Consider the following 13,347-nt stretch of genomic DNA (forward strand, 5'->3'; position numbering starts at 1 on the left):
TCTTTCTTTCTTTCTTTCTTTATTTATTTATTTATTACGACATTTATACCCCGCTCTTCAGCCCTAAAGGCTCTGAGGGCTTACAGATAGTCATTCAGACAGTTCCCTGCCCTCAGACTTACAATCTAAAATGACATGGCACAAAAGGAGAATGGAATGGTGGTGGGGAAGAGGATCAAGTCCAGTGGTTCTTCTCTCCCTCTGAGGACTGGACCATGGCAGATGGACTGGATGGAGGGTCCTTCTTCTTGCTCTGGCAAAGTTTTCTGTCACTCCTGGTATTTCCTGCTCCATGAAGAAAGCAGAGTTCAAATGGACATAGTTATCTTGGGTGTTGCCATCTCAGGGCGTATGGAAAAACCTGAAGTGGCATCATCTGCAGGCTTTTACTAGTTTAGGAAACCAGCTCTATCAGAGCTATTTGGAGCCTTCTGTCAGCCAGTGGCCCACTCTAGGGTAATGCCTGTCCACTTCAGGCAGTTGCCCCATCACTGCTGACATGTGTCTACTTTCTCCTCTCCACCTATTTCCAATTTGTCACTGCATTTTGCCATCTGCCTGGTAAACAAAAAATAAGTGTTCCCTTGCCTAGGTTGCCATATTACCAGGAAATCTGAATTTTACCAGATTCCAGATCCCCTTACCCAGATTCCACTGGTGCTGAATTTCTATAGTTAGCTGGCCCAGAGGCAGGTCTTTCCACCCTCCCAACCCTTCCCTGCTTTGCATCTATGATAGCAGAAGTGCTTCAGGAAATCTCAGGTAATGAGATGCTGATGAACTGGTAACCTCATCACTGAGCATCGTTCAATAGAGGAAGATGATTCAAGAGATTAATTTATAAGCAGAATACAAAAGAATGAAATCAGAACACAAAGGAAGAATTGCAAAGAATGGAACAATGTGAAACTGATGTCTCAAGCCACATAAGCTTTGAAGCAGCATCTTCAGTGGAACCAAGAAATCAGTAAGTAAGCAATGCAGGTAAAATAATACACTAGCTATTAGCTTCATATGGCTAGTCTCAGATTAAAGTCTGGGGGCAGCATTGTGGCTCCATTTAAGTTTAATTTTTTATGTTATGTCTTACCTTTCTCCTTGCACAGGACCCAGAGAGGCTTACAGCCAGATAAAAACAACTAAACACAGTTCCTTTGCAGTTGTTGAAGTTTCTGGGCCTTTAGGTGTCTAAACCTGCACCTTTTTAAAACAGTGCCCAACATTTTTAGAACATGAAGGAGGAAATGGCAACAATAAAGGCACTCTTATGCAGTGCAATGCAGTGTAATCCCACACTGTGGCAGACAAAACTGAGACACCTTCATTTTCACCAGGGGTGGGCAATTGTGACCCTCATGAATGCAGCTACCATTGCCCCTGGGCTCCTACCATTGAGCGTCTTGCCCTTTCCTAAGAGGCAAGGTAGAGGTGCGGGGTGTAACTGAGACTGGGGATGTTATACTGCTTACTCTCAGGTTCCCAGGCACTCAGCTATTCCCCTTTTGATCTGCCATATCCTTTTGGCCTAGAACCCCCCTCTTTGGCATGGATGGCTATAGCTGAAGAAAGGTATAACCAAAGACATTTGGAAGGCCACCTGACCTATAGTGGAAAAAAGGTAGTTTTGGAATTTTATACTGCCTAAGAGAGGTTCAATGTTTTTGTGCCTTATTTTAAGAAATCCAACCCTATACACATTTTTTTAAAAAAAAACAAAACTGAAAGTAGAACAAGAAAAATCTCAGTTTCTCTTGAAGTTTGTGTCATCATTCTGTGTACCTTAAGGACTGAGGCAAGAGTGAATGGTGTGCAAAATGCGTTCTGTCTGGCCTTGAAAGGGATACCTAATGTTTCACTTTGTTTTATGATTACTGGCTAGGCAAAAGCTGTATTGATTTAGCACTGAAGCTCATTCTGTTTCCTAGCTGCATTCTGACAAAGCTTAAAGTAGAACTGTCACGCTATGTTTATTTACTGGGTAGTGAAGCAGACAGTTCTTTGTTTCTGAAGGAAATTTGTTCTGAGAAGGGAAAATATTAAGTAAGGCTAAAAGAAGATTTAAGGTCTAGTTTACACTTTATCTGTTTCCTTAAAGTTTCTGATAAAGTTGCTGGATCACACATTGAAATATCCCAGAAAACATGAACAAGTGGATCATTTGAAGACAGGACAGAAATGCTGCACACAAAATCATACAGGAGATTGATTTAGCAGGAAGACAGCTGCTTGTCTGTAGAACTGCTACCAATTTGTTGTATTAGGGCCCCCATGTCATTTCAAAATACAGAATATGTTGCACAGTAATGTAGCATGCAGGTCAGCCCATTTAAAGATGCAATACTAAGGGCAACTGCATCTCTGCCACCATTCCATTTGTCATGCAACATTCAAATTCAAAGGGTTGAGGGGGGGGAGGCTGTCAATTTCATTTAGATGTAAAGTTGTGAGAACTCCTGGCTGAATCTGCACTGCAGAAATAATGCAGTTTGACTCCACTTTAACCGCCATGCCTCAGTGTTATAGAATCTCTCTCTCTCTCTCTCTCTCTCTCTCTCTCTCTCTCTCTGGGTGTGGTGGGATGTCTGGGCTATACTCTTTCATCCAGAACTGATGTTTACTATGAGAACAATAGTGAAAGCTGAAGCCATCTAGGGATTTTTCATTTGTTCTGGCACCAGAGCTCTCTGACAGAGAAGTCTAAATATCCCACATGAAGTACACAGTGTCTAACAACAAAGTAGTTATTTTTCTGTTACAGAAGAAAGAATCACCCAAGATTTTCAGACATCATGTAGAACCCATCTCCAAGACATTTCATTATGTATATGCAAATATTCCAAAATCCAAAATAAAATAAAATAAAATAAAAAATCCAGATCCAAACACTTTTGATCCCAAGCTGTCTGGATAAAGGAAATTCACCCTGTAACCAGTTTCTTTGTATCAGCTATTGTGTAGTCAATCAGTACCTTTCCTCCAAACTAGGGTTATCCACCTTCCCTTCAAAGCAATTTAAATTCTCCCAGTTCCACAAGGAGCTGAATAGCACCCATGAAATTGGAGTAAGGAAAGAAAAGGACTGTAGCCCTCTTTAGGCTCAAGACAGAAGAGAGGAGGGGTCAGAGAGATTGATACTGGGCTTGATGGGAAGTCTTCCCATATACAACTCAGGTGCCAAAGGATGTGTGCAACTGTTACTCTGACTATCCTGACAGAGAGTAGGAAAGCTTCAGAAAAATTGGAGACAAAAAGATTTGGGTGGTTTTAAGGTGCTCATTGAAATTATCCGTTTTACTTGCATGCACAGAGAGAGAGTCATTGCAAGATAAAGTGCACTGTGTTTCAAAAATCCACATGGAGATGTGTGGTATTATTTGTAGGAAACAAAAAAAAAACCCTACTTTTTAAAATGTGCAATTATGTAAAATGTGATCAATAAGCATGCTTCAGTGAGTGGGAGGAAATGTGTGCATTAGGAAAATATGTAAATAAATCTTTACTGTAGAGAAAATGTGTATGAAAAATGCATTACGATTTCAATGTATCTCTACTACACACTTATATCAATTCAATTTCACTTTAATTGACATGACACTATCATCAGGAATCTTGAGGTCTGTAGTTCATGGCAGTGGATTAGAGATCTCCAGGCCAAAATAAATAAATCTAAGTACCTTAATAATATCCTGAGAGAAAGAGCAGGAACTCTCAATTATGTTCCTGACCCATAAAATATGGGAGGCCATTATTTAGAGAATAAAAAGGGGATACCTTGAAATCATGGAAATGTTGTCTTAAAAAAACAGAGTACTTCTGCTTGCAATGCATTACTATGAATAAAATATAAATAATAATACTAATAACAATAACAATAACAAAATTGTGGTTATTGTTGCTGCTGCAGTTTACTTCTCTGTGTTGTTTGACATCAAATCATATCCAACGTATGGCAACCCTGTCACAGGGTTTTCTTGGCAAGTTTCTTCATAGCGGGTTTACCACTGCCATCCTCTGAGTCTGAGAGATTGGCCAAAGTCACCCAGTAGGTTTTCATGGCCCAGTAGGTTTTCATGCTCTCCAGAATCATAGCCTGATGCTCAAACTACTGCACTATGCTGGCTCCCATTTTTGTTTTTTTGTAATTATTATTCACCATTCTTCATCTTTCTAGAGGTTACACACCATTCCTTAGATTAAATTGCACAAAAGGGGGAAGGGAAGAGTGATGCTGGTAATGGGAGACAAATTATTTCTGGCATTGAAAAGTAGATTTATTTAGAGGAGATGTAATTTAACAGAAGAACTTTGGGAACTTAGACCCATTTCTTCAAAAGGAAGAGCTTCGTTTTATTGCTGTATTGCACATATTTTAGACATTAAGCCAATGGAATCAGTCCAGTGAAATCTGCAAGTCATTCGCTTATGTCATATAATATCCTGACTGCGTATATAGCTCTTGCTTATGGAGCAAAGATTAAAGATATAACACAGACATTATTTATGTCCAGCTGACTTTCAGAATGTTTTAGTATCTATTTATTAGTGTGAAAGGCTGATACACCTACACAAACAAAGCAGTGAACTGGAGAAAAAATAAATAAATGCTGACCCATTACCCTTCTCTGGCAGATGTGACAGTTCTGCATTATTACTGGATTTAGTATTAATATTATGTCTGTGTGTATTACCTTTATGCTTATTGACATCTATAGATGACTCAGAAAATTGTGAATCATTAAGATCAGTACAACTTGAAAGTCTCATGTAAACTTTAAATCTTTTCTCCAGACATATACAAAGTTGCCTTATACCTAGACAGACATCACTCATTAGACAAAGTCCAACTTGTTAACACTGGTGAGCAGTGGTTCTTCAAGGGGTTGAACTGGAGGTGCCAAGGATTGAATCTGGGATCTTTTGCAGACAAAGTATGGATTCTGTCATTGGGTACTGAGCCTTCCCCATTGCCCCCTGGAGCTTCTAGTCCATTTTGTTCTTTGATTGGTTATATAACACAAGAAAGAATTATGCTGTTCCATGGGGCTGTAGTGCTTTCTCTGTAAAGAAAGATTTTTCATCTGGGCAGGGTAAAAAACTAAACAAAAGACATTTCCACAAAAAATATAAGCAGCTTTTGTAACTTAGGCTGCAGTTGTGTTTACACACACATGGCATGAACTCTCATGGAAGTCAACAGGGCTTACTCCTGTATAACATTGCGCTCAGTGATGCAATGACATATTTTGAAGTCTAGGCACACATCATGATTTCCCCATAATCAGGTTCTTATGAAGAGTCCTAAAAATTCAGGAAAATGTCTTGATCCATATCAGGAAAAATAATGTAAAGCTAATGTATCTTAATTGCCCATTCAAGGCCAAACAATTCCAAAATAAGTTGTCATATTGAGATAACAGACAACACAGTATTGTTGCTAGTTACCCATGAATACAGTGAGGATTACAGTTAACCCCAAAAGAAAAAAGGTCCCTTATACCCTGCACAATTAGAGTGGTATATTTGATTATTGCTATCAATTTCTCCTTGTGGGTTTCCAAGAAGTGTCTAGTTTGTCACTGATAAAGTAAATAGAAAAGTAGATACTTAGTTTTACACAACAAGGCTCTTCCTATGTTCTTAGGCACCTTTCATATTTAGAACTGCTCAGTACTTCTGAGAGAGGACTCAAGGATAACCTTGTTTTTTCTATGGTCTTTAAAAAATATGCAATTGATACTCCATTAAGTGCCTGCAGTGATGGGGAGAATATGGTTTCTGTGATGCAATAGAATGTTCACAATAATTTTATGAGAGGAAAATTATCTGGGTTCTGTTCTTGGAAGAAGGGAGAAAATGTGGGGTGATAAGGTCAAGGCAGGGATTAGAATTAGCCACTGTGACTTTTGTGAGCTTTCATCTGTTAAATTGATAAAAATGAGGGGAAGTGGCCCCAATGCCAACTGAATTCATCTCACATCCCATCACGATTTATTGCTGGTTATTCCTTGGTTATTATTTAAGCACGGTGTGTGTGAAAATCTTCACCGCAATCACTCAATTTCCCCAGGTTATTGACTCTTTAAACCCCCAATTTCCCCCCATGATAAAGTCCTTAGGCTGCTCAGATTTGTAGTCCAACATCTCGAGGACCATGTTATTCCCAACCCTGGCTTAAGGCCTATGGGGAGAAGACTTAAATTGAAAATGACTTGATGCAGTTTTGTGCTAGCTTTGTTGTATGCTTAGGATTAGGAGTCATCTTTTAAAGTGACATCATATCTGCTATAAACTGTTCTGAGCTTAGGAAAACACATAAATAAAAACATATTGCAGTTATCTGATAGGAACGGTGGATTTCCATACAACGACTGCCATGTTTCCTTGCTCCAGCTCATTCCAGAACCCTTTACTCCTACTTTCTACCTCTGTCTCTAAAAATATGGTTATTGTATCCCTCTGAAAGAAGTCTGAAACAGCAATGATATTTAAGGATTCCTGTTGGTAAAGTCTATTGAAGTGTAGCACAGTATTCCTCAGACAAGATTTTCAAACCTGGAAGTCCAATGTTTCTGATACATAGCATTGAATAATAACAGCTGATGTTATCTAGTTCACTTCTTGTGGGAAGGCATGTATGAAATAATGCATATAATAAGAAGAAGATATGCATCACCACTGCACCGTTCAAATGGGAATCAAGTCACATTCAGGAGGGGGGAAAGGCTGAATTCTTGTTTATTTTCTACTTCACTAAGCTTTTCAGAACAGGCGACACTCTTCTACATGAATGACGTTTTGTTTCATTTTCAGATCTACACAGTGTTTCTGCTCACATTCATATTCATGCATACCTAGCTTGATGATGTGCATTTCTGCTACAGCAGTTTATATGAGCTGAATAGCTCAAGGGATTATCATCTGTAGAGGAACACTAGGTATAATGTCAATATTTGGAATTCCTTTTGTGTGTGTATGTGTGCACAAGAAATAATCACAGGCCACCTCCAAGAGGTCAGTAATGGATCATTGGATTTGGCTTTCAGAAGTGATGCTTTGGGGTGGAAAAAATTAGCTCTGGTTCCAAAGGCCACACAGGCACTGGAAGCAAGGTCTCACACTTCTAAAATCAGGTTATGTTTTTAGATCTCTGGTAATTATAATTAATTTTCTGTGAAGACCCACTGAAAAGGTAATTCATCCAGGTGATGTCAGCTGTTGTCTAGGATAACTTTCAGATTTTAGCCAAGGTTGCATTCAAGTCACATTACCCATAATTGTTTGTTTTGAAGAATAAAAGGAAAAGAAAAAGCATGGCTTGAAGGCCAATTGGACACCAAAGTAAATGTTTCATTATACACAGGAAATCAGAATGTCTTGTGAACAAAATTAAATCTCCATGCTATTGTCACATTTATTGGAGAGGGAAGAGAGCAGGTGTCCTTCCCAAACAAGGAGCTCACCCTCACTGCCTTCCCTCATTTTGAATTCTTGGCATTACTTGAAGGAAGAGGACTTCATTCCTGCAGCTGCACTAATATGGCAGGGAAGGTCCCAATTAGTCCTTGAAATGAATCATTATTACTAGATAAGCCAGAGGCAATGTTAAATCTACCACGACTTTGGCCTTGTCTGCATGGGCCAAAAGGGCCCCCCACTCCCATTCTGGCAGTGCATTGGCCAAACCCTAGCTCTAGTGTAAACAGCCCGGGTGATGTCCAGCACATTCAGCACCAGAACCAGGTTATAACAACCTTCACACAAATTTCAAAAACTTACCACTTACTCCAGAACCCTTCCTCCCTTTGTTGGGGCAGTTGTATGCATCCACATCCTGTTGAGCTGCTTTGAGTATCCACCACTGTTGCCAGCAGACATGCAGGGTAACTCAGCAGGAAGCATGTGCAGACAGATGTGTCAACATGGGCACAAAGGACCAAGTACCAGGAAAGTTGGGGAGGTTCCAAGGTCAGGATACTTAGGGTATCCTGGCCAGTGCAAACAAGGCCTTTGACAGCTTTATGAGCCAGGATCCAAGTAATATTATCTGAAAAGTACTGTGGAAATTGTTCCCAGTAATCTGTCTAGCAGTCTACATTCTGCCCTCTTGCATCAGAATATAGTAGGCCCTCAATCACACTAAATAGCTTTGCTGGATAATTTGAGGTGGACAAAATGCTGGCAGGAAAAAAAACTTTTTGCTGCCAGAAATGCCACATATTAGGCCTTTCTATGAGCTCTAGAGGTGAGAACAAGCACCACCTTTTTGAATATGGAGAAGGCTGCAGTACCTTTGTTTTGGGTTACTGGAAATTGTGATATTATTGGCTGTTTTATAATGATGTAGTGATACACACACACACACACACACACACACTTGAAAGATTTAATACAAAGCTTCAATTTTTTAAATTTCTTCAAGTTTATGTATGTATGTACTTATTTATTTATTTACAGTATTTATATCCTGCCCTTCTGCCCTAAAGGCTCTCAGAGCGGCTTACAATTATTATTATTTTTAATTAGATGGTTACCTGCTCTCAGGCTTACAAACTAAAAAGTTGGCAAAAGCGATATATAAATACTTTTAAAAAGTGAAAACACACACTGTTTCCAGTTCTCATTAGTTTGATGGGACATTTAAAAGCAAGACTATGCATCCGTTGTACTTTTTTTTTTTGGTCACTTTCTTTACTGAGTATTTCAGATGAAGAGCCAACATCATAAAACCCAATCAGTTATGCTGAATGACACAAATGCATACAAATACAATTATGCAGAATTTAGTCTTCTTGTTGCAGAAACAGGGTTTTTATTTTGCATAACATGTAAACCATGCTTATGTCGTATTAATTGCTACCCACTAAGCATCTCAGTAGTTGATCAGTATCTTTCAAATGCTCACCAAAATGCAGATAGTTAGTTCAAAAGACATACAAACAAAAGGACTTTGATAAGCTTAGAAATGCAGACATTAGATCCAATCCATCAAATGTTTAAAAGCTTATTCAACTGTGATTTAACTTCAGACATTTAAACTCTACTTAACCCTCTCCATTGAAGCCAATTCCATTTAAAAGCGCAGCTGACAGAGCATGGGAAAATTATTTGGGGTAGTACAGCTTCCAGAATCCCCCACTCAGCATGGCTCAGTAGCCCTTGTCCCCATCTTTTTAAACAGTTGGTTAACAATTGACCAAAATATACAGGAAACTGGAAATTATTTGTAGCCATTTCTGGGTTGTTTGTGGGTCCTTTATACTGGAGGTGATATATAGCCGTGCTAGTAGTGGCTGAGGGCCCATTCACCCATTTTCATCCTTTTTAAAAGCTGTCCATGCTGGCAACATCTGTGCATCCTGAGTCACTACGTTCCGAACTCTACAATTTAGCTATGTACAATTTAGCTATCTCTTCCAGCAGGCATATCCACCCGACCTGCTATAGTGAAGATTCCCACCCCAATTTGATTATATGGAAAAACAGATGTATCAGATGCGTTGTTTCCCCTACTGTAACACTGCTGGCTGACTAGCATTGACTAGTATTGTACTGTATTGTATTTTACTGTATATTGTGGTTATATGATGATGTTTTTAATCTGTTGTGTATATTGTAAACTGTATTGCTGATATTGATGGGATCCTGCCTCGATCCGCAGGGAGAGGCGGGAAATAGAAAAATTATTATTATTATTATTATTATTATTATTATTAGAAGATACACTTCTTTTTATCTTTTATGAATCTCCCACTAGTCAGTGCTGGTGGATGACTCTGGTTCTAATATCAAGAGAAAGGCATACTTTTCTCTGTATGCCCACCCTTATCTGTCTTTTTGCTAAGCTAAACAGTCCCAAACATTGCTCTCCATTTTCACAGGCAAGTCGCTCCACTCTCTTGACCATTACTCTGCTTTTTCACAATTTTGTTTCATCATGGTTCTTGAAGGAGCAGCCTGATTCATATGTTTATCTGAGGATTATGCATGTACAATCATTCATATAATATATTTACATATGGTTTCAGAATGAAGTCTGAGCAATTCAGTACAAACCATCTCAATCTGCCAGAAGTACCAGCAGTGCTTGAGAGAGAGAAAATATCATTCATTCCTGGCCAAGATGTTACATTTCTGATCTTACAAATCTCACTGAAATATTAAACTGCAAAAGCCCGAAATAAAATGGTAGCACATATGAGAAACTGAAATTGATTTCTGTTTGTTTTTAGTTCTCTTCTGGTGGTATAAGAAAGTGAAGACGGACAGATGAAGTGAAATGTCTGTTCTGTCTGGAATGTGTTAAATGTGTATCTTTTTAGGACAGATTAAAGTTTGTAAAAACAGGATATTTGTAACAAGAAAAAGATCTGAATGCAGACTCTGTTGCTTTAACTCTGATGCTCTCTTGGGAAATTGCTGAAACATATAATTGAATGTAGCCCTCCTGGGAAAGAACCTTAATAAACTGGAGAACAGCTTGTCAGCAAGTGTTTGAACTGACTGTACAGTGCTCAGGGCCTGACAAAATTACAATAAAAGGATTCACTTCCAACACCATTTATCCCACATTCTTTCCTCTTTGTCCATTATTCAGAAATGTTGCAGCAAAGTTGTTTTTTTTATCATTAAAGCTCATCCATAAGCTATCAAAAGGAAAATAGAGTTTACTTCAGTCTCTGGGTCAAGCTATGCATGACTATAATTGTGTGAATGTAATTAACGTGAATATTTTAAACAAAACAAAAGTGCAAGGTTGTGCATAAGTGGCTGAATACATAAGGGAAAGGTGTGAAAGGCTCAGAGATGCTTTATAATTCCTAAAGGTCCTGTGAACTTATAATGCAACAAAAATAAGTTTTACAAGCGGAAAGGAATACTGGAAAAGGCAATCTATTTCATGAATATTCTCTTACCTTTCTTCCCCCTAAAGAACCTCAGTTTGGTGGTTTTGTCACATAGGCTGCACTGCTGAAATAATCTAGTTTGATGCCTCTTTAATTGCCATGGCTCAGTGCTATGGAATCCTGATAATTGTGGCACCAGAGCTCTTTGCCAGAGAAGGCCAAATGTCTCACGAAGCATTAAGCCATGACAGTTAAAGTGGTGTCAAACTGAATTATTTATGCAGTGTGGATGCAGCCACACTTAGTGTTACACTAAGGCTCTAAAAGACAAGAAGTGAGATGCCCGCTCAGCTGTGGAAACCCACTGGGTGAACTTGGGCAAGGCTCTCTCCACCTAAGTGGGGGCAATGACAAACCTCATCTGAATAAAACTTGTCAAAGAAACCATATTAAGGGGTTGCCATAAGTCAGAACTGACTTGAAGAAGATAACAATAACAAATAGATACATTCACTGTTACCGAAGTTTGCCATAGTCTGAGTGACACAGGAGTTCACTCCTTCATTTCTCATTCTACCTAATGGGTGTAGACCAGGGAGGTGTTAGCATACCCAACATACCCTGTGTTGTATTTGGGGTCTCCATATTTCATATTTTCGTATCTGAAGCCAGGCAAGTTCTTAAAGAGGTCAAAATGACTTTTGGAACACCAGGAGACTTTCCTATGGAAGGGCACATAGACCCAAAGACATATAAAATACTCAGGTAATACCAAGATAAAAGCTAAATGAGTTTGTTGATTGCTCTGCCCTCCCCCAAGGCTCTCTGCATAGGCTCTCAAACTAGAAACAAAGGCAAAAGTGGGTAAGGCCACACTTCCTACCTACTTCCTGCTATGTTCCCTATCATCTATTTTGGGGTTGTCCTAAATCCAATCGGGTTTTTTTTTTTTTTTTTTTTTTTTTTTTTTTACTTTGAAGTTAAATCCATCAGTTGTTTCAAAATTCCATTGTCAATTCCCTGAAAAGACCATCAGGTCTTAGTTACATTGCAAGATAGCACCTAGCACACCGTGAAGCCAGGATCTCAAATATAAGTATCAGTCCCAAACCTATTCTCCTAGCACATAGTTGGTCCCTAGCCCACACACACAGTAGCATACAGTGTACACAGTGTGTCTTCCATTCACTGTGTTGCCCTCAGATACCATCTGAGCCACACACTGCTTTCCATGGTCTCTTCTTCAGGACAGCTAAATATTACCCCCTCTATAACCCTAAACTTCCACTATTCAATTTCCATACCTCTTTTTGGTTAGCTCTGAATGGTGTGACTGTTTGAATTACCATCTTGTGTCTGGTTGCTCCCCTCCATATTTACAAATAAAAAATTTATTCACCCAAACTTGGAGTCCTCCTCATCAGTACTAATATATGCAGGTGCAACTGATCCTCAAGTTACCCAACCTCTTGTAAGTTTCCTTGAACTAAACAATTTCCCAAACATTTAAAAATATGCTGACACAGTTGGTGGGGACTCCCCAGTCCCCTACCTTCTTTGGGGTACAGAGGGGTAAAGTGTAGCATTCCAGGTGTTGTAGAAATGCAGTTCCTGACATTCTTCACCACTGGATGCATTAGCCAGGGCTAATGGGCACTATAGTCCAAAACATCTGGCGGGTCATGCTTTGTCCACTCCAGCTTAAATATTGTAGGTTTGTGAAACATAAGCTCAGTTCTTTGCACTTAGCTATGAGGCTAGCAGTAGTGGTGGAAATGATGGTGGTGATGATGGTGATTTTGTTTAATCAGTTTGGCTGAACCACCTGCATGGCGAATTGCAGTACTGAATTACTGTTAGGTGAATTACTGTTGGAAAATGTTGGTCAGCAAAAGTTATGCTTAATAAAAAGTTGCAGTTTTTAACTATTAACTTGGGTCCTGAAAAGACAGGCCAAAATAAAGCTGCTTCAGGTCACTTTGGAGGTATGCTGTTTAAATGACACACGCATCTTAAGATTCCAAAGCTGTGCAAAAGCTGAACTCCAGTCCTTATGACTGAAATATGGCTTTGGTGCGGCTTCTGGACTCTTAGGACACATGCATTATTTAAATAGCATACCTCCAAAGTGACCCAAAGCAGCTTTATTTTGGCCTGTCTATTCGGACCCATATTCTTCATTTTGCTTTCTTTTCTCCATCCTTTATTCTAATTTCACTGATCCTAGTTGATTATAATGGATAAACTGCAAAGATCTCTGAAATTACAAAGTCTCTGAAATGTGTCCCTAGATGTAGTTGAAGATGCCAAAGATTAGAGGTCATGTTTTTCTGCAATTGTGGAATTCAGTATAAAAACAAAATTCAATAACCCTCTCCTCCTCTCCTGCTGGTTCAGACAATACTCTTGCCAAACTGTACTCTACTTTGTGTACATTTCTGACTCATGTCATGGCTTTAGGAATGATTGCTTTGGGTAAAATCAAAAAGGCTCCCCCCCCCCC

This window comes from Sceloporus occidentalis, unplaced genomic scaffold, assembly GCF_023333645.1.
Source record: "Sceloporus occidentalis isolate IW3139 unplaced genomic scaffold, rSceOcc1.0.p SCAF_7, whole genome shotgun sequence".
Classification (NCBI taxonomy): domain Eukaryota; kingdom Metazoa; phylum Chordata; class Lepidosauria; order Squamata; family Phrynosomatidae; genus Sceloporus; species Sceloporus occidentalis.